A 20154-nucleotide genomic window follows, 5' to 3' on the forward strand; every position below is an offset into this window, starting at 1 on the left:
GATCAATGAGGATTTTCCACGTGTAAAATTCTCATTGGCCGGAGGAAACACGTGTTGGCTCACCGTTGGGACAGATGTCATCCATTCATTGGACAGGAGGCGCCTATGATACGTCGGCACGTGGCACGGCCCAACAGAGGCCCATTCCGGTGAAAAGGCCGGCCTGTTTGACTTGGTCAAAAGGTAACGGGCCGGCCCACAGAAAGCCTGTTAACGACCTGTTCGTATATAGCCCATTTATGGCCCGCTAACTCACGACCCGTTACGGCCTATCCGAATTAAGCCCAATAGCTTCATCTGGGCCTTCCAATATGATTCCAGCCCATTGTAACTTCCGGCCCATGTATGGCCCATGATGTCTTTCGGCCCATACGAGACCATTTGTAACTCTTGGCCCATTAATGGCCCGTGGTGAATCTGGCCCGCAATGAACAGTGTACCCCTTTATACCCATTAACGGCCCATTATTCCATTGGGCCGTTTCCAACCCGTGTTATCTTTCGGCCTTCTCAGGGCCCATTTATTCTTGGGCTCATTTCCAGCATTCGGTTACTTACAGCCCGTCATTGGCCTTTTCTGCCTGTGGGCCAAATTCAGCCCGCGGTTACAATCGGCCCGTTTCCGGCCCGTTACTCCGTTGGGCCGTTTTCATAACGTCATCAAATACGACCGATTAACGACGGCATGTTATTGTCGGCCCATGAACGGACGATTCCAAATCTAGCCCCTTTACGGTCCATAATGCGGTCTGTTATTGGCCCATGTTTGACCTATCGATCATACGGTACGTAGAAGGCCCATTGATGCTACGGCCCGTAGAAGTCCCATTGATGCTACGGCCCGTAGAAGGCCCATTCTTTCTACGACCCTAAGAAGGCCCATTGTTTCTACGGCCCGTAGGAGGCCCATGGTAACTACAGTAAATATGTAGCCCATGGTTATTATGGCCTAGTTTTAAAAAATAGGTTATTGCGGCCACTAGCAAACCATGGAACAAGAACTGCACTGACTACAAGCTATCACGACTATTACACATATTACATCCATTGGGCATCAAAGTTCGCCACAAGTGCAAATATAGGGAACAAAGCAGCATATCATATACACTGGTTGTCAAAGTTGGCGACCAGTGCAAATAAACACCGCAACAAAACAAGTCCAGAACTGAAACCACTTCAGAAGAGTTCAAGAAACAATATCCTGGGTACCCATAATGCTGGCAAGATGCTTAGCAAGCTTATTAACTTTCTCTTGTTTGGCTCTTAAATCCTCCAGCACTTGTTGTTGCACCAGAAAGTATGCATCTGGATTTTGCAGGGACTTCCTCGGTCCTTCGGCTTCCTGTGGCATAACATTTGATCGATGTCTTTCAACTTGAAGTTGAGACTCAAGAAGCCGAACTGATTCAGGCAGCGAGTTCGAAGAGCTGGTGCCAGCAGTAGTAGCCAGTAACTCGAACACTACATCAAGACAGGACTTTGGGGTTGTCTTAGTGTCTTCAATATAGTTTTTATCAGCTTTCTTGAAGACCAACATGGATGTCTCACTATCTTGAACCTTATCTGCATTACTTCCTTTACCATTTCATAACGGGGTACTCTTCTCCAATATTTTATCTGCGTTCTAAAAGAGAAACAAACAAACACATCACAGGTTTACAATGTAGCATATGAAACTCATTTTGGTAAACCAGTTCAGTAGTAAGGTGGACAGGATAACAACATGAAACAAACATATATCTATGTAGTATGGTCACTGTAAGGTGGACAGGATAACTCCAATTCTAATTTATGTTGCCAAATCAAGATAGATAAAGTTTGAATCATATCTATTTAAGACAAAGCAGCATAGACATAATATAAGTGTGGGAAACTACACAACAATAACAACACTTGTAATGTGCATGGCATGAGAACATAACTGTTTATTCAATTGAAACTGAAATCAACATAGAGCAAGTTACAACAGCAAACACGTTAAAGAAACAGGTTTAAAACATACCTGTTGCGCCATTGGAGTTTCAGTTGCATCCTTCAATTTGAAATTAGTTGGTATGAGTAAATACAGTGATGCAAGAGCAAAGTAGTATGAACCATAGCTACAGAACCTGACATGAGAACAATTCTTCTTCTGCTTTAAGCATTGACTTGGGGTTCGGAGTGGTGGTCCTCGTGCTTTGGGCACTGCAGTTGCCTTACTAACTGCTCGTGTTTGGGTGCTTTGTGGTGGACACGGTGCTGTGTCAACTGGAACTGGGTTACTATCTGCTGGGGTTGGGGTTAGAAGGGGTGTAGCTAGTTCTCTGTCCAACTGGGTAGGGGTACAATCTGCGTGAGTCTGAGTTATGTGTGGTGGGGCTGGTTCTTGGGCAAGTACAACCGTGGTTCTATCTGCATCGACAGGTAGCACAATCTTTTCTAAAGACCGTGTTTTTACTCCCACAGATACTGCCATCACCCCCTCCAATTAAAATGGCTGATAAACAAGAAAAGTAATTGAATGTACATACATTGTAAGATAGACAGGTGCAATGGATAGTAGGGAAGAAAATAGGGCATGAAATAATTCACATTTATGTTGTCTAACCAAACAGAATAGCAGGACATAATTTCACATATATGATGGCCAATTAAACAGGATAGCATGACACAATTTCAAATGTATGATGGCTAACTAAACAGGATAGAATGACATAATTCAAAATGTGATGACTATGTAAACAAGATGAGATGATATAACTATATTATGTCTTTAGAAAATGGGTTGGCATGCCATAATTCAGATACATGCTGTCTATGTAAACATCTTGGCATGATATAATTCAAATATATGATTTATATACTAAGCAAGTGAGCAGAAGGCAATCACATATATGATGTGTCAACTAAGGAGATGGCATTCAATATTGTGCATATGATGTAAAAACTAAGCATTGCAATACAACATATGCATGATATGAGTAATATAACCCTGCCAAGTTTGAGCATACACCTCAGGGGGATAATAGGACTGGTCATCTACCTCTGAATCCTCCTCTGAAGAGCTATCTGTAACCAGCAAGATATCTGCTTCAACAGGTAGCATTGTCTGCTCTAAAGACCTTATTTTCACTCCAGATTTCTCCATCATCAATTCAAATGGCTGATGCACAGGAAGAGCAGTTGAATATACAAACATTATCGACAACTGCAACGAGAAATACAAAAAAAAGGACGGCATGATATAATTCACATATATGATATAATTCAAACAGCATGGCATTGCATAATTCACATATATAATGCCTTGCAACAAGATAGCATTGCATAATCCACATATATAATGTCTTGCAACAAGATGGCATCGCATAATTCACATATATGGTAATTAGACGCTAAACAAGTGGCATTCACACAAAGCATGTCTAAACTAAGCAAATGACATAGCAATGCAAGATACGATACGCATGATATGAGCAACATAACCCTGCCAAGTTAGAGCATGCACCTCGGGGGGGGGGGGGGAATAGGACTGTTCATCTGTCTCTGAATCCTCCTCTAAGGAGCAATCCGTAACCAGCAAGACATGCGCTTCGTCAGATAGCATTGTCTGCTCTGAAGACCTTGTTTCCACTTCAGATTTTTCCATGACCGTGCCGAATGGCTGATGCACAGGAAGAGTAATTGAATGTACTAAAATTGTTGACAAATTTAACACGTAATAAAAAAATGATGGCATGATATAATTCACATATAAGATGACTGGCTAACCAGGGTGGCATTGAAAAATTCACATATATGATGCCTGGCTAAACAAGATGGCATCGCATGATTCACATATACGATAAAGAAACTAAACAGATGGCATTGACACAAAGCATGTCTACACTAAGCAGATGACATATTTGATGTATCCAGTAAGCAATGCAAGGCACCATATGCATGATATTACCAACATCGGCATGCCAAGTTAGAGCAAAGACCTCAGGGGGTAAATAGGAGTGGTCTTCTCCTTCTGAATCCCCCTCAGAACAGTTATCTTCCTCTTGATTACGATCCAAAATGGGTGGAGGGGGGTTGCCTTTGCGCCCACCATGGAGCGACGTCTGCATGAAATTTTATTGCCACGCAAGGCTCGTCTCTTTTGCTCTACATGTTCAGTTCCATTGTGTACAATAACTGACATGCATAGGAATAAAACATAGTGAGATTATGTAAGGGGTGCATGCACAAATCCAGAGTGATGGTAGCAAACTGTGAATAGACCCAAAACCAATGATAGCAGGTAGATAATAGCTTTAGTTAAAAAATACAGATTGGCTCCTTTAATGTTTGTTTTCACCCAACATGAAACTCATAGTAGACACCCGAGATTAACCAGATAGTAGACAGATAGTACTGATTGCTGCCCCAATATGTACCCCACAACCATTTAAAAACTCAAGTTTCAACATTAGTTTGGACCTGACTCGGAGTCTAATAGGTCAACACGATGATACAGTAGCATGTCATCATATTAAGCGATGCACAACGTAAGCAGACACGGAAGAGTGCGACCTCTCTTGCGGACCCGTGTAGTCCTCAAGGTCATCAGCTCAGTTGATGATGGTAATGCAGTTGTCGTGGCTGCCGGTGGCAGGGAAGAAGATCTGAGGCGGCGAAAGACAGTCTGGAGAGTGGATCCCTGCTGTCGTGAACCCTTCTGCCGTTGGAGCAGCTGAGCTGGGGTGGAACACAACGCAGTAGGAGCAGGACAACCCACACAAGGTTTTCTTTGACACATATCTGTAACAGAAGTAATTGTGTAAGGGCTTGTTTGAATTTGAGGATTCTAACAATCCAGGGATAGCAAATAGACAGGAATACGATAAGAATGCACGTGCAAAACAGAGAATTTAAAAACACAGGATTTATGCCAATCTGGGTGTTTGATTCACAAGAATTGGAAGATCACAGGATGCAAAGAAGCAAGGTGAGATTAAGTCAAACCACAAGAAAATGTACGATTATAATGCTATTATGCTACTATCTCTTAGTCTTGTGCTTCATGAATAGGAATTTGAAAAGGAGGACAAGCGGAAATTAAAATTCCTATGGTTTTTCTTTCAAGGAGACACTAAAGGAACAAATCCTACAGTTTTCCTTTGCTCCATTCCTTTGAACCAAATTCATGAATAGTAGTACCATAGGAAACTTTCCAATTCCTATGTTTTTCCTTCACTTTTCCTTTCAAGCACTGGCGATTCTAGTAGGCAGGCTTGAGCAAGGAAAAGCCTACACTCAAAAAATGTTTTTGTGCTACTTCTATTACTTTGGATCCCAGGCCACTGCCCTACTAGCTCAACTCCCAGGCCCATCGACAAATGCACAACTCAAACACGCAGAGATTAATAATGATGGCGTTCAAGAGAGTCCATCACGGATAGCTAAGTTGCCTGGTACCTCACTGCTTGTCATATAGTAGGAGAAACTAATCGTATTTCACGTTACTGCGTGTGCTCAGTGGACAATATATAACATGTAGAGTAAAAAAGAGATGCAACAAGTGTACAACCTCTTTGACGAAGCCATGTCGATCTCAGCATGACTGGGTTGGTCGGTGAGGATGATCCGGATGACTTGGCTGTCGGAGGAGGGGAAGAAGATCTTAGGCATCTAGAGACGGAGCCCGGGGTACTGCTCCGCTGTGATGGAGGGTTTCGTCGTTGGAGCAGCTCAGGTGAGTTATACGACGCCGAGGCTGAAGCAGGACAAGATAGACAACATTAACCTGAGTGGAATTCTAATAGCACCTCCAATAGATGACGTAAAATACATAACCACAAAGTGCTAGATGTAAAATACATTAGCCGATCATCTCTGAACTTAACTGTCGAAACTGAATTTAACTGTCGAAACTGAACTTAACTGTCGAAACTGAATTTTTCTGTCGAAACTGAACGCACTAGTAGCAGAAAAGCACTAGCAGCAGCAGCGCGTGCGAGAGCCGGGGCAGCTGGTCGTGTAGCAACATCAGGTGAGGCTACCCTGAGCCGCCAGCCACCACTGGTCAAACAGCTGTGACGCCCCCGATTTGACCGTACACTAATCATACACGCAAATGTGTATGATCAAGATCAAGGACTCACGGGAAGGTATCACAACACAAATCTAGACACAAATAAAATAATACAAGCTTTATACTACAAGCCAGGGACCTCGAGGGCTCGAATACATAAGCTTGAATACACAAGAGTCAGCTGAAGCAACAATATCTGTGTACAGACATGAGTTAAACAAGTTTGCCTTAAGAAGGCTAGCACAAGAGCAATATCGATCGAAAAGGCAAGGCCTCCTTCCTGGGAGCCTCCTAGCTACTCCTGGTCGTCGGCGGACTCCACGTAGTAGTAGGCACCCTCAGTGTAGTAGCAGTCGTCGGTGGTGACATCTGGCTCCTGGACTCCGTCATCTGGTTGCGTCATCCGAGAAGAATGGAAAAAGGGGAAAAGAGAGGGAGCAAAGCAACCGTGAGTACTCATCCAAAGTACTCGCAAGCAAGGATCTACACTACATATGCATCGGTGTCAATGAAATGGGTAGTATCTGTTGACTGAACTGCAGAATGCCAGAAGAGAAGGGGAAAGCCTAGCCAATCGAAGACTAGCATCTTCAAGCAGCTTCAAGCATCTTGCAGCATCAGAAGAGATAAGAGTAGCATAAGGTAAAGTAGTAGTAGTGTCATCAACCTCGTCCAGAGATCCTTCCTCGACTCCCTACGAGAAAGCAATTCCAGAGCCATACTATCCATTTCTCATCTCAAGTATCCAGTTCTAGTTGTATCGATCGGGATACAACTCCGAGTGTCCGTTACCGTAGGACAGGCTATCGATAGATGTTTTGTTCCCTGCAGGGGTGCACCAACTTACCCACCACACTCGATTAACTCCGGCCGGACACACTTTCCTGGGTCATGCCCGGCCTCGGCCAAACGATACGCCGCAACCCGACCTAGGCTTAATAGAGAGGTCAGCACACCGGACTAAACCTATTCCCCCAGGGGTCATGGGCCATCGCCCCAGGAACTCCTGCACGTTGCATATGCGGCCGGTGAGCAGACCTAGCTACCTCCTTAAAAAAGGCAGGTGCTTACGCAGTCCAACCTGGCGCGCGCCGCTCGGTCGCTGACGTCTATTAAGCTTCGGCTGATGTATATGACGCAGAACGCCCATACTATGCCCACGTGATGGTTAGTGCTATCAGGCTAGAGGCCCCTCGGATCAAATATCCAAATCGTAGTGGATTAGGAGCACGCGGTAACGAGCAGAGACTCACGATCGATGTGACCCCGTCGCCCTGTCTCGAGGACTAGCGGCAAGGGCTAAGAATGCCCGGCCACACCTCGTAATTATCTCGCGGGCACCTTCCAGGTCAACCCGACTCCACATCACTCGCTATTAAGCTCGCGCGGGTACCCCTCAGGGCCGACCCGTCTTTAGTAACATGGTTCAGTGTAAAGTCATAGTAACCATAGTAACTATGTGTCTAACACCAAGGGGAACCCTGAGGAACCACCCTCGGTGGATTCCACTCGATGTAATCATCAAGGTGAACGTAAGAGGAACCACCCTCGAGGTTCACACTTGAGGGGTAACTCTGCAGAGTCGAGCAACAAAAGGGGCATGATGTGATGTGAGGTGTCGGGCTCTGGTCGTCGATCACGTTGATCGAGTCGTCGAGGATGAAGCAGGGGCAACAAGGATCAGGTGGGGGTCACTGATGGATCACTAACCAACCTATACTAAGCAGTTTAGGATAAGCAGGTAGGTAACAATAAGCAGGTTACAAAAGCAGGCTATGCATCAGAATAGGAGCAATCAATTACAGTAGCAAAATCTAATGCAAGCATGAGAGAATGGAAGAGGCGATATTGGGATGATCAAGGGGGGGGGCTTGCCTGGAAGCTCCGTTGAAAGGGAAGAAGGGTCGTTGTCGACGTAGTCAATCACAGGGGCAACATCGGTCTCGGGGTCTAGCGGAGAGAAGAGGGGGAAGAAACAATAAATATAAAGCAAACAAAGCATCACAAAGCATAAGATGGCAATATGATGTGCCGGGTGTGACCTAACGTATGGCTACACGATATAGGTGAAGGGGGAATTCAACCGGAAATGTTTTCCCGGTTCCGGACCTATGTCAGACAGATGACCGGAGGGGAATGTTCCATGTTCAGCTAGTTAGAGGCATCTAACAGGTAAACAGACCGCGTATTCGGATTTGTCACGTTTTTTTGAGCGTCAAACCCAACGAGGAGTTAAAGGTAGAACAAATATTCCCTCAAGTTCTATCGAACACCGATACAACTCTACGCACGCTTAATGTTCGCTTTACCTAGAACAAGTATGAAACTAGAAGTACTTTGTAGGTGTTTTTGGATAGGTTTGCAAGATAATAAAGAGCATGTAAATAAAAGCTAGGGGCTGTTTTAAGTAAATAAGCAATAAAGTTAGTATAGCGAGTGTGGAAAAGTGGTGGTAGGAGTTGCGAAATTGTCCCTAAGCAATTGACTACTTTACTAGACCGATAGCAAGTTTTATGTGGGAGAGGCCACTGCTAGCATGTCATCCCTGACTTGGAATTCTATGCACTTATGATTGGAACTATTAGCAAGCATCCGCAACTACTAATGTTCATTAAGGTAAAACCCAACCATAGCATTAAGATATATTGGTCCCCCTTCAATCCCGCATGCATCAATTTCTATGCTAGGTTGAAGCTTCTGTCACTCTTTCCCTCCAATACATAGTCCTATCAACATACAACTAACCCTATGGTGTGGTCCACGCGCGCGCTCATATGATGGGCACCAAAGGACAGCAACATAACCACAAGAAAATTAAACCAATCATAGCAATTCATCAATTACCGATAGGACAACGAAAATCTACTTAGACATCATAGGATGGCAACACATCATTGGATAATAATATGAAGCATAAAGCACCATGTTCAAGTAGAGGGCACATGGGCTTGCGGGAGAGTGGACCGGTGTAGATAGATGGGGGAAGATGACGGAGGTGTTGGTGTAGATTGCGGTGACGATGATGGCCGCGGCGGCGTTCCGGCGCCACCGGGAGAGAGGGGGAGAGAGCCCCCCTTCTTCTTCTTCCTTGACCTTCCCCCTAGATGGGAGAAGGGTTTCCCCTCTGGTCTATGGCCTCCATGGCGGCGGAGGGGCGAGAGCCCCTCCGAGATTGGATCTCTCTCTCTGTTTCCTTCTGTTTCTGCGCTCTAGATTCTGCCCTTTCACCGTTTCTTATATTCCCGGAGATCCGCAACTCCGATTGGGCTGAAATTTGGACACCATTTTTATTCGGATATTGGCTTTCTTGCGGCAAAAGAAGGGAACCAACCGCTTTACGGGGTGGCCACGAGGGCCCAGGGCGCGCATGACCCCTTGGGGGGCGCCCCTCACCCTCGTGGGCCCTTCCGGCATCGTCTCGCGTTGATTCCACTTCCCAAAATTCACATATATTCCAGAAAAAATCTCCGTCAGTTTTTATCGCGTTTGGACTCCGTTTGATATGGATTTTCTACGAAACAAAAAACATGCAAGAAACAGGAACTGGCATTGGGCAGTGGATCAATATGTTAGTCCCAAAAAGTGTATAAAGAGTTACCAAAAGTATGTAAAAGTTGTAGAATATTGGCATGGAACAATAAAAAATTATAGATACGACGGAGACGTATCAGCATCCCCAAGCTTAATTCCTGCTCGTCCTCGAGTAGGTAAATGATAAAAAAGATAATTTTTGATGTGGAATGCTACCTAGCATAATCTTGATCATATATCTAATCATGGCATGAATATTAAGACATAAGATATTCAAAGCAATAGTCTATAATTTGACATAAATACATCAATACTCAGGCATCCCAACAAACAATCATGTCTTTCAAAATATCAACAGTAAAGAAAGCTATCCCTACAAAATCATATAATCTTGTCATGCTCTGTCTTCTTAACACAAAGTATTTATCATGCACAACCCAGATGACAAGCCGAGCAATTGGTTCATACTTTTTAACGCGCTTCAGCTTTTTCAACCCTCACACAATACATGAGCGCAAGCCATGGATATAGCACCGCAGGTGGAATAGAGTATGATGATAGGGGTAAATATAAAGAAGACAAAAAGTAATAAAGTCTCACACCGATGCGGCTAACCAACGGGCTATGGAGGTGCCCATCAATCGATATCAATGTGAGGAGTAGGGATTGCCATGCAACGAATGTACTAAGAGCTATAAGTGTATGAAAGCTCAAACTGGAAACTAAGTGGGTGTGCATCCAACTTGCTTGCTCATGAAGACCTCGGTCATTTAAGGAAGCCCGTCATCGGAATATACAAGCCAAGTTCTATAATGAAAATTCCCACTAGTATATGAAAGTGATAACTCAAGAGACTCTCTATATGAGGAACATGGTGCTACTCTGAAGCACAAGTGTGGCAAAAGGATAGTGACATTGCCCCTTCTCTCTTTTTTTTGTTTTTGTTTTTTTGGTGGGCTTCTTTGGCCTCTTTTTTTATTTGGGCTTCTTTGGCCTCTTTCATTTTTTTGTAAAGTCCGGAGACTCATCCCAACTTGCGAGGGAATCATAGCTTCCATCATCCTTTCCTCACATGGGACAATGCTCTAATAATGATGATCATCACACTTTTGTTTACTTACAACTCAATATTACAACTCGATACTAGAACAAAAATATGACTCCATATGAATGCCTCCAGCGGTGTACCGGGATGTGCAATGATCTAGCGTAGCAATGACATCAAAAAACAGACAAGCCATGAAAACATCATGCTAGCTATCTTACGATCATGCAAAGCAATATGACAATGAATGCTCAAGTCATGTATATGATGATGATGGGAGTTGCATGGCAATATATCTCGGAATGGCTATGGAAATGCCATGATAGGTAGGTATGTGGCTGTTTTGAGGAAGATATAAGGAGGCTTATGTGTGATAGAGCGTATCGTATCACGGGGTTTGGATGCACCAGTGAAGTTTGCACCAACTCTCGAGGTGAGAAAGGGCAATGCACGGTACCGTAGAGGCTAGCAAATTGCGAAAAGGTAAGAGTGCGTATAATCCATGGACTCACATTAGTCATAAAGAACTCATATACTTATGGCAAAAGTTTATTAGCCCTTGAAGCAAAGTACTACTACGCATGCCCCTAGGGGGATAGATTGGTAGGAAAAGACCATCGCTCGTCCCCGACCGCCACTCATAAGGAGGACAATCAATAATAAATCATGCTCCAACTTCATAGCATAACAAGAGACTATATGTGCATGCTTCGGGAATCACAAACCTTAACACAAATATTCTTACTAAACACAACCATTTACTAGTACCTCCCACATATTATCATCTCTATATCGCAAAACTATTGCAAGGAATCCAACATATCATATTCAGTGATCTACAAGTTTTATTTAGGATTTTATGACTAACCATGTGAATGACCAATTCCTGTCATCTCTCTAAATAGATATAAGTGAATCAAGAGAGTTTAATTCTTTCTACAAAAGATATGCCCACGCTCTAAGAAATATAAGTGAAGCAAAAGAGCATTCTACAAATGGCGGTTTTCTATGTGAAGAGAAACAGACAATCCAAACTTCAAATGATATAAGTGAAGCACATGAAGCATTCTATAAAGCCATACTCAAAAGATATAAGTGAAGTGCAGTGAGCATTCTATAAATAAACCAAGGACTATCTCATACCAGCATGGTGCATAAAATAAAAGTGAAAACTAAATGCAAAAGACGCTCCAAGATTTGCACATATCGCATGAACGACACGAATCCGAAAACATACCGATACTTGTTGAAGAAAGATGGGATGCCTTCGGGGCATCCCCAAGCTTAGAAGCTTGAGTCTCCTTAAATATTTACTTGGGGTGCCTTGGGCATCCCCAAGCTTGAGCTCTTGCCTCTCCTCCTTCTCCTCACATCGAGACATCCTCGATCTTCGAACACTTCATCCACACAAAACTCAACAGAAAGTTCGGTAAGACCCGTTAGTATAATAAAGCAAATCACTACTCTAAGTACTGTTGCAAACCAATTCATATTTTGTTTTTGCATGGTAGCTACTATAATATAACTTTTCCATGGCTTAATCCACTGATAGGAATCGATAGTTTCATCAAAACAAGCAAACTATGCATTAAAAACAGAATCTGTCTTAAACAGGACAGTCTATAGTAATCTAAACATTCACCATACTTCTGGTACTCCAAAAATTATGAAACAATTAGGAAAGATAAACAATTTGTATATAAAGACAGTGCAAAGAAATTTAGAACCGTTTGATGTTTCAGTAAAAAATGTAAAATCGCGCACTACAGCCAAAGTTTCTGTTTCCGCACCGCACAAACCAACAAGCAATCCAAACATCCTAAAGGCAAACCTTGGCACGTTATTATTGTTTTTAAACTTTACAAAAGCACACAACAGAAATAAATGACTCTCTAAAACTTCCGGGTTGTCTCCCTGGCAGCGCTTTCTTTAAAGCCATTAAGCTAGGCATATAGTGCTCAAGTAATGGATCCACCCGGATCCCAAGGTATATCAAAGCCAATTTTAATTAACAATGATTTGTGATTTAGTAGTGAGCACAAAGAAACATATATCATGCAACAACGAAGTCTAACTCTCTTCCTATGCATCGGCATGTCATAAAAGAACAATTCATGAACATCAAGTAAAGGCCAATGCATAGCATAAGCAGTTTCTTGCAATTCTATCGTGTTGGAAACATAAAGAGGCGGAGATGTAGTTCCTCTCTCATAATAATTGCAAGTAGGAGCAGCAAGCACATGCATATTATATTCATCAAAATCATCATGTGCAACAGTAAAGGGCAACCCATCAATATAATCCTTAATAAGTGCAAACTTCTCCGATATAGTGTAGTTGGGAGAATTCAAAAAGATAATAGGACTATCATGCATGCGTGGGTGCAATAGCAACAATTTCATGGTTAACATAAGGAACAATAGCAAGTTCATATTCATAAGCATAATTCATATTGGCATCTTGGCCACAAGAATAGCAAGCATCAAGTTCATCAAAAAGGGATATTTCAAACGAGTCAACGGGATCATAGCAATTATCATAGCATTCATCCTTCGGTAAGAACGAAGGGACATTAAACAATGTATGAGTTGGAGGGTTACTCTCCTTAGAAGGTGGGGACGGGTAGCTAATCCGTTCTTCCTCCTTTTGTTCTTTGCTCTCCTCATCATCTTTTTCATCCAATGAGCCCACAATTTCATCAATTTCTTCTTCCATAGGCTCCTGCAAAATATTAGTCTCTTCTCGGACAGCGGAGACTTTCTCAATAAAATCATCAATATCGGAATTGAATTCATAATTCTCATAGCAATATTTAAGTATAGCAAAATTTTCAGGTCTGTAAACAGCATCATCAAGATTTTCACACTCTTTAAACAAAGATTCAATTTCATAGGCACCCATAAAAGCAACAAATTCTTCTATTTGTTCCACATCATAGTAATCATATATACCATTAGCATAAGAAGCCAAGGTTTTATCATCATTAAATTTGCATGAAAAGGGAAGGTGTGGAGCCTTCATCCTAGAGCAACAAGTATAATCATATCTCAAGCATAGTTGCCGAGCATACCAATGCAACATATAAATTTGATCCCATAATAGTTTCCCTTTTTGAGTCAAGCGATAATCCCTAAAGTATTCACGTTGATCCAACGTGTCTCCCATTATAAAGTTGATTGGGGTTTTCTCAGGATTATCAAAGTAGTACATAATATCTTTCACATAATGAGCATCGAGGGTTTAGGAGGTTCCCCATCTCCATGAGTAGCAAGTAAACCTAATTTTTTTGGTATTTCGTGTTCCATATCCATAACTAAAGATAGAGAACAACTTAGAACAGCAAATAAAAATTACTTAGTGATAAAGCAAACAAGCACACACACGAGAATATTCACCCCACGCTATAACTCCCCGGCAACGGCGCCAGGAAAAGGTCTTGATAACCCACAAGTATAGGGGATCAATTGTAGCCTCTTTCGATAAGTAAGAGTGTCGAACCCAAAGAGGAGCTAAAGGTAGAACAAATATTCCCTCAAGTTCTATCGACCACCGATACAACTCTACGCACGCTTAACGTTCGCTTTACCTAGAACAAGTATGAAACTAGAAGTACTTTGTAGGTGTTTTTGGATAGGTTTGCAAGATAATGAAGATCATGTAAATAAAAGCTAGGGGCTGTTTTAAGTAAAGAAGCAAGAAAGTTAGTATAGCGAGTGTGGAAGAGTGGTGGTAGGAGTTGCGAAATTGTCCCTAAGCAATTGACTACTTTACTAGACCGATAGCAAGTTTTATGTGGGAGAGGCCACTGCTAGCATGTCATCCCTGACTTGGAATTCTATGCACTTATGATTGGAACTATTAGCAAGCATCTGCAACTACTAACGTTCATTAAGGTAAAACCCAACCATAGCATTAAGATATATTGGTCCCCCTTCAATCCCGCATGCATCAATTTCTATGCTAGGTTGAAGCTTCTGTCACTCTTGCCCTCCAATACATAGTCCTATCAACATACAACTAACCCTATGGTGTGATCCATGCGCGCGCTCATATGATGGGCACCAAAGGACAGCAACATAACCACAAGCAAATTAAACCAATCATAGCAATTCATCAATTACCGATAGGACAACAAAAATCTACTCAGACATCATAGGATGGCAACACATCATTGGATAATAATATGAAGCATAAAGCACCATGTTCAAGTAGAGGGTACATCGGGTTGCGGGAGAGTGGACCGCTATAGATAGATGGGGGAAGGTGATGAAGATGTTGGTGAAGATGACAGAGGTGTTGGTGTAGATTGCGGTGAGGATGATGGCCCCGGTGGCGGAAACAAAAAAAGTAATCGAAATCGTGTGCCAGCGGGACATACGACATTCACACTTTTTGACTTCTTCACACTTCTTCTTCTTCAATCCACAGGTGGAGATACCAGGGGTGGTGAAATTCTTTCTAGGGTTCTTAAAGATATTCTTCCTTGACCTTCCTAGATGGGAGAAGGGTTTCCCCTCTGGTCCATGGCCTCCATGGCGGCGGAGGGGCGAAAGCTCCTCCGAGATTGGATCTCTCTCTTTGTTTCCTTCTGTTTCTGCGCTCCAGATTCTGCCCTTTCACCGTTTCTTATATTCCCGGAGATCCGTAACTCCGATTGGGCTGAAATTTGGACACAGTTTTTATCCGGATATTGGCTTTCTTGCGGTGAAAGAAGGGCACCAACCGCCTTACGGGGTGGCCACGAGGGCCCAGGGCACTCCTGACCCCCTGGGGGGCGCCCCTCACCCTCGTGGGCCCCTCGGGCATCATCTCGCGTTGATTCCACTTCCCAAAATTCACATATATTCCCAAAAAAATCTCCGTCAGTTTTATGCCGTTTGGACTCCGTTTGATATGGATTTTCTACGAAACAAAAAACATGCAACAAACAGGAACTGACACTGTGCACTGGATCAATATGTTAGTCCCAAAAATAGTGTAAAAAGTTGGCGAAAGTATGTAAAAGTTGTAGAATATTGGCATGGAATAATAAAAAATTATAGATACGACGGAGACGTATCAGACGTCGAGGTGTTGCTGTGGACGATATCCCTCGGGGAAGAGGCTCCGGCTGGGTGGCGGACGGAGGAGGGTGTGGGGCTTCGTGGGTTTTCGCGGCCTCGGTGTACGAATGGGTGGGCGGATGGGATGGGAGTGGGGAACCATGGCTTAGGGACGCGCTTGTCCGAAATGTGGGGTAAGTTACGAAACTACTCCCACCGATTTGAGCTAGGCAGTTCTTTCGGTTCAGGGGTATCACGAGCATTTCACGTGTCGAGATTTCACAGGAGGTGGGAGTTTTCACGCGCGTTGTAATTTTGGAATAGCAAGGCGCGGGTTGATATGGGGGGAGTTGTCGGAGCACAACGAGACAAAGATATATCTTAAATATTTTGGGGTAACAAGGCGCGTGTTGAAGAGGCGGGAGTTTCGCAGCACGATAGACAGAGACGCTAGTTTGAAATTTCGGCATAACAAGGCGCGGCTTGAAATTTCGGGAGAACAAGCTTAACGTGTACCCAAAAAAAAGACAATTCGCACCTCATCACTAGAGAGAGCTATGTCCCGTTTTACTTTATTACTAGAAATGCATTCAAATACAACAAGAAAAAAATAAAAAAAATCAGGATAACAAACATAACATGTATAGTACCAAAACAATTTGCACTTCCCTCAACAATAAAAAAAGAATGTGTGTTGTCTAGCATATGGACTAAATTTGAGTACATTTTCCCTGTTTGAATGGGATTGTACTCGGGTTAGGTATACAACCATCTAAATATTATCTTCACAACACATGACATGAATATAGGAGAAGTAAATTCCTATATAAATACGAACTACATGTACATACGATCTCAAATTCAAATATATGTATAGATTTTATGTTGAATTCAAATCATAGTACATGTATGCTCTAGCTAGATGTTCGGAATCTAAACCATGTATGATATACTACGTACAATGTGTTTAACAAGCACAACACACACACAAACACCATTTAGACTAGTAAGGTACACGTGCATTGCACGCATGAGATTTGGCAACCAAATTATGAATAAATACCACATTATAGCATGTAAGCTTTGAGTCATATATGCATGATGTAGACGTTCGTTTAATTCTTATAGTTCATTTCATTCAAAATCATCTAGTTTTTATAAGAAAGCTCATCTATTTTAAGATTCATGAAATTGTGTGTTGTAAGGCATAAAGTAAAAACAAATAATGGCAAATCATGTAGAAAAACATTTGGGCAATTCTGACATGGAAAATTATAGAACAAAGAAGAAGTGCTTGTGTTTTGAGGTTTGTGCATTATGCTTAAGTTCAACCATGGAGTCTTCTAGATTGTACATGTGGCAAAATCTGGTGGAATCTAGATGATATCCAACGGCCAGTTGTGCTCAAATTTGCCATCTCTGCACCATCGGATTGGCCTCATCCAACGACCATCTTTCAAAGTTAAAGTTATCCGCACACTATATAAAAAATATAAAATATAAAATATATATATAGGGGTATAGATATAGATATGTGATGCGAAAGCCACCCATCATCTCCAATTAGAATAGTGTGTCTATGCACGGATGCAATGTGACCAAACGATGTCTGCCATCGATATCTCAAATACAAATCAGTCTGACCTTTCTCAATGTGTATACAGTACAACATGCTCGTTTCCAAACCACACCACGCATATCTCAGTTATATTCATGCATGCATGGGTTTCAAACATCATGATCTCTTATTCAAATATTTGAATTCTACTTTACATTGATTATGATGTCACCTAGTCTTTTACACCCACACAGTCATCTTCTCTTTATAATTGTACCATTAACTTCTCTCGTGCATGCATGCACACACAGTACCAGTCGGCATTATCCGTCGCACACATGCAATCTTTTTCTTCAGGTTGGTCTCCCATGCATGCACACACACACACACCTCCCCCTCCCCATCATATCGGGCATTCTTTATCTCTCACGTGCATGCGCAATGATCGATGTTCCTCTATGTGTGTGTATATATAGCTAGTTCTTTCACAGTTTTCCACACAAACCGATCAATCTATATATCTAGTGAGATCTCACCCTCTTTCCCACGTCCACATCGATCAATCTATACCTCTCTATATAGGATTACATAGCTAATACACCCACATTAATTATATATCCAACGTCCCCCTTTCATCATCCATGCCTTCGCTTCATCTCTCGGACGCGCGCACAGTGGCGAATACAGGGGGCAGCAAGGGCCCTGCCCCCTGACATCACTATATATCGAGGCTAATATGAATGTGATCATTAGACAATTGCTGGTAAAATGGTTTAAGTTGATGAATTGGCCCTCCTCGTAAACGATTAGCAATGCTTGGCCCCCTAGCTCATTTATTTTTCATGGCTCCGCCACTGCGCGCAACAGCGCACGTTCTCGCCCCCTCTCTTCAAATATCAATCCCGCACTTGTGCACTCCTTCATAGTCTCCCTCCACTTGGCCCCTCCCACCATCTTCTAACCCCCCACCGGATTTTTCCACATGTACAATCTAGCAGACTCCATGGTTGAACTTAAGCATAATGCACAAACCTCAAAACACAAGTGCTTCTCCTTTGTTCTAGAATCTTCCGTATCATAACTGCCCAAACTTTTTTTTCTAGTTGAATTGCCATTATTTGTTTTTACTTTATGCTTTACAACGCACAATTCCATGAATCATAAAATAGATTAAGGGCTTCTTTGATTCAAAGGATTCTCAAAGGAATTTTGGAGGATTCTAATCCTTAGGAATTTTTCGTATCTTGGTTGTTTCATTCGTAGGTTTATAAACCATAGAATTTTTTCCATAGGATTCATTTGCACTAGATTTCATAGGAAACATCACATCCACTCAAACCACTTTGAAAGAATCCTGCGTTTTTTCTATGCACAATCAAACACTCGTACAATCCTGTAGGATTCAAGGCGACATTCCACTCTAGTCCCATGTTTTTCCTATTCCCGCGTTTTGGAAATCCTACGAATCAAAGAGGCCCTAGCTTTTTTATAAAAACTAATTTATTTTGAATGAGATGAACTATAAGAATTAAACGCAGGTCTACATCAGGCATATATGACTCAGAGCTTACATGCTATAGTGTGGTATTTATTCATAATTTGGTTGCCAAATCTGATGCGTGCAATGCACATGACTTCGAGTATGTGCAAACACGTAAATTAGAATTCCAATGACACGCTACACAGCGTCTCTCTTACAGTTCATGAAGCTACATGGAACATGTGGAGGCGTTGTCGTGCCCTCCTTGTGTGGATTGATCACAGTGACGTGCTGCTGCTTCTAGAAGAATGTACTCGTCCTCTCTGAGCCACACTGGCAGTACATGCACGATGCGAAGATGTGCACGCACGCCACACACGCACTCATTCCCTCGCACGCACACGCGGGTACACGGGGCGACGCATTTTTGTACGAAGATCCACCCCATGTGATAATTTGACGCGTGTAAAGTCCTTCATTTCATTGATGGTCAATTAATACAGCGCATGCAAATTGAGTGGACGTGAGGGCGGTAGAAAGACATTACTACTCCACTGCGCGCATGTGAGTAGTTAAATCATGGAGTGCCAGTACTTCCATTGGTCTCCTTCGTATTTTGTGCCAATTTTTGACCATATTTGTAAGTAACATAATATTTATGCATGTCATAAAAAGTGGCACAAAAAAGGGGGCCAATAAACCAGGACGCAGGCAGCATGATCAATTTTTGCCAGGGCTACTGTTGGTAGCCTTTGTATTTAAATATGGACGGAGTGGAGTAGTACTATCTTTATGTTAGCCTCGTAGGGCTCTCCCAGCGCCTAGGCTCGCCTCCCCGCCTCGCCCACCGGATCCCGCCATGGATAATCCCTTAGATCCCAGGATCCTGCGGGCTGCCCTCTCGCTGCAGCCCGCAGCACTGCCGCCTTTGAGCGAAACCCACATGTGTTTTAGAGGGGATCCATTGCTCTGGAATCACAGATCGGTGGCGCCGGAGGACATGCCAGGGCTGCGTTTCAGGTGGTGGGCAGCAAGGGCAAATCGGATCGAGGAAGCGTCGCATCGATTGGAGAGAAGTTCCAAGGAGCTGCGCCTGGCGCAGCACAAGGCGGAGGCGCAAGTCAATCTCAGGGGAGAGATGCTGAGGGATGTCAGCATCTGGCAGCGTCGCGTTGATTTCGAGCTAGGGCTAATGGCAGAGATCATATTCACGGAGTCGACTGCAGAGGAAAGAATGCGCATGCCTGCGCAACGGCATGAGCAGCCGGTGCAACTGTTCAAATGGGCGGTAGGAGAAGCCAAATCTCGGGACCAGTTGGGATGGCGCCACTGGGCGTGCATCGTAGGCGAGGTGAGCTGCCCTCCTTCCCCGCCAGCGATGCAGTGACCTAGTCGGTTGCTGCTGCAGTGAACTTGCAACACTATGTTGGTTTGCAACCTTGACAATCACTCCATCTATATG

This window comes from Aegilops tauschii, chromosome 5 (assembly GCF_002575655.3).
Source record: "Aegilops tauschii subsp. strangulata cultivar AL8/78 chromosome 5, Aet v6.0, whole genome shotgun sequence".
In the NCBI taxonomy this organism is placed as follows: Eukaryota; Viridiplantae; Streptophyta; class Magnoliopsida; order Poales; family Poaceae; genus Aegilops; species Aegilops tauschii.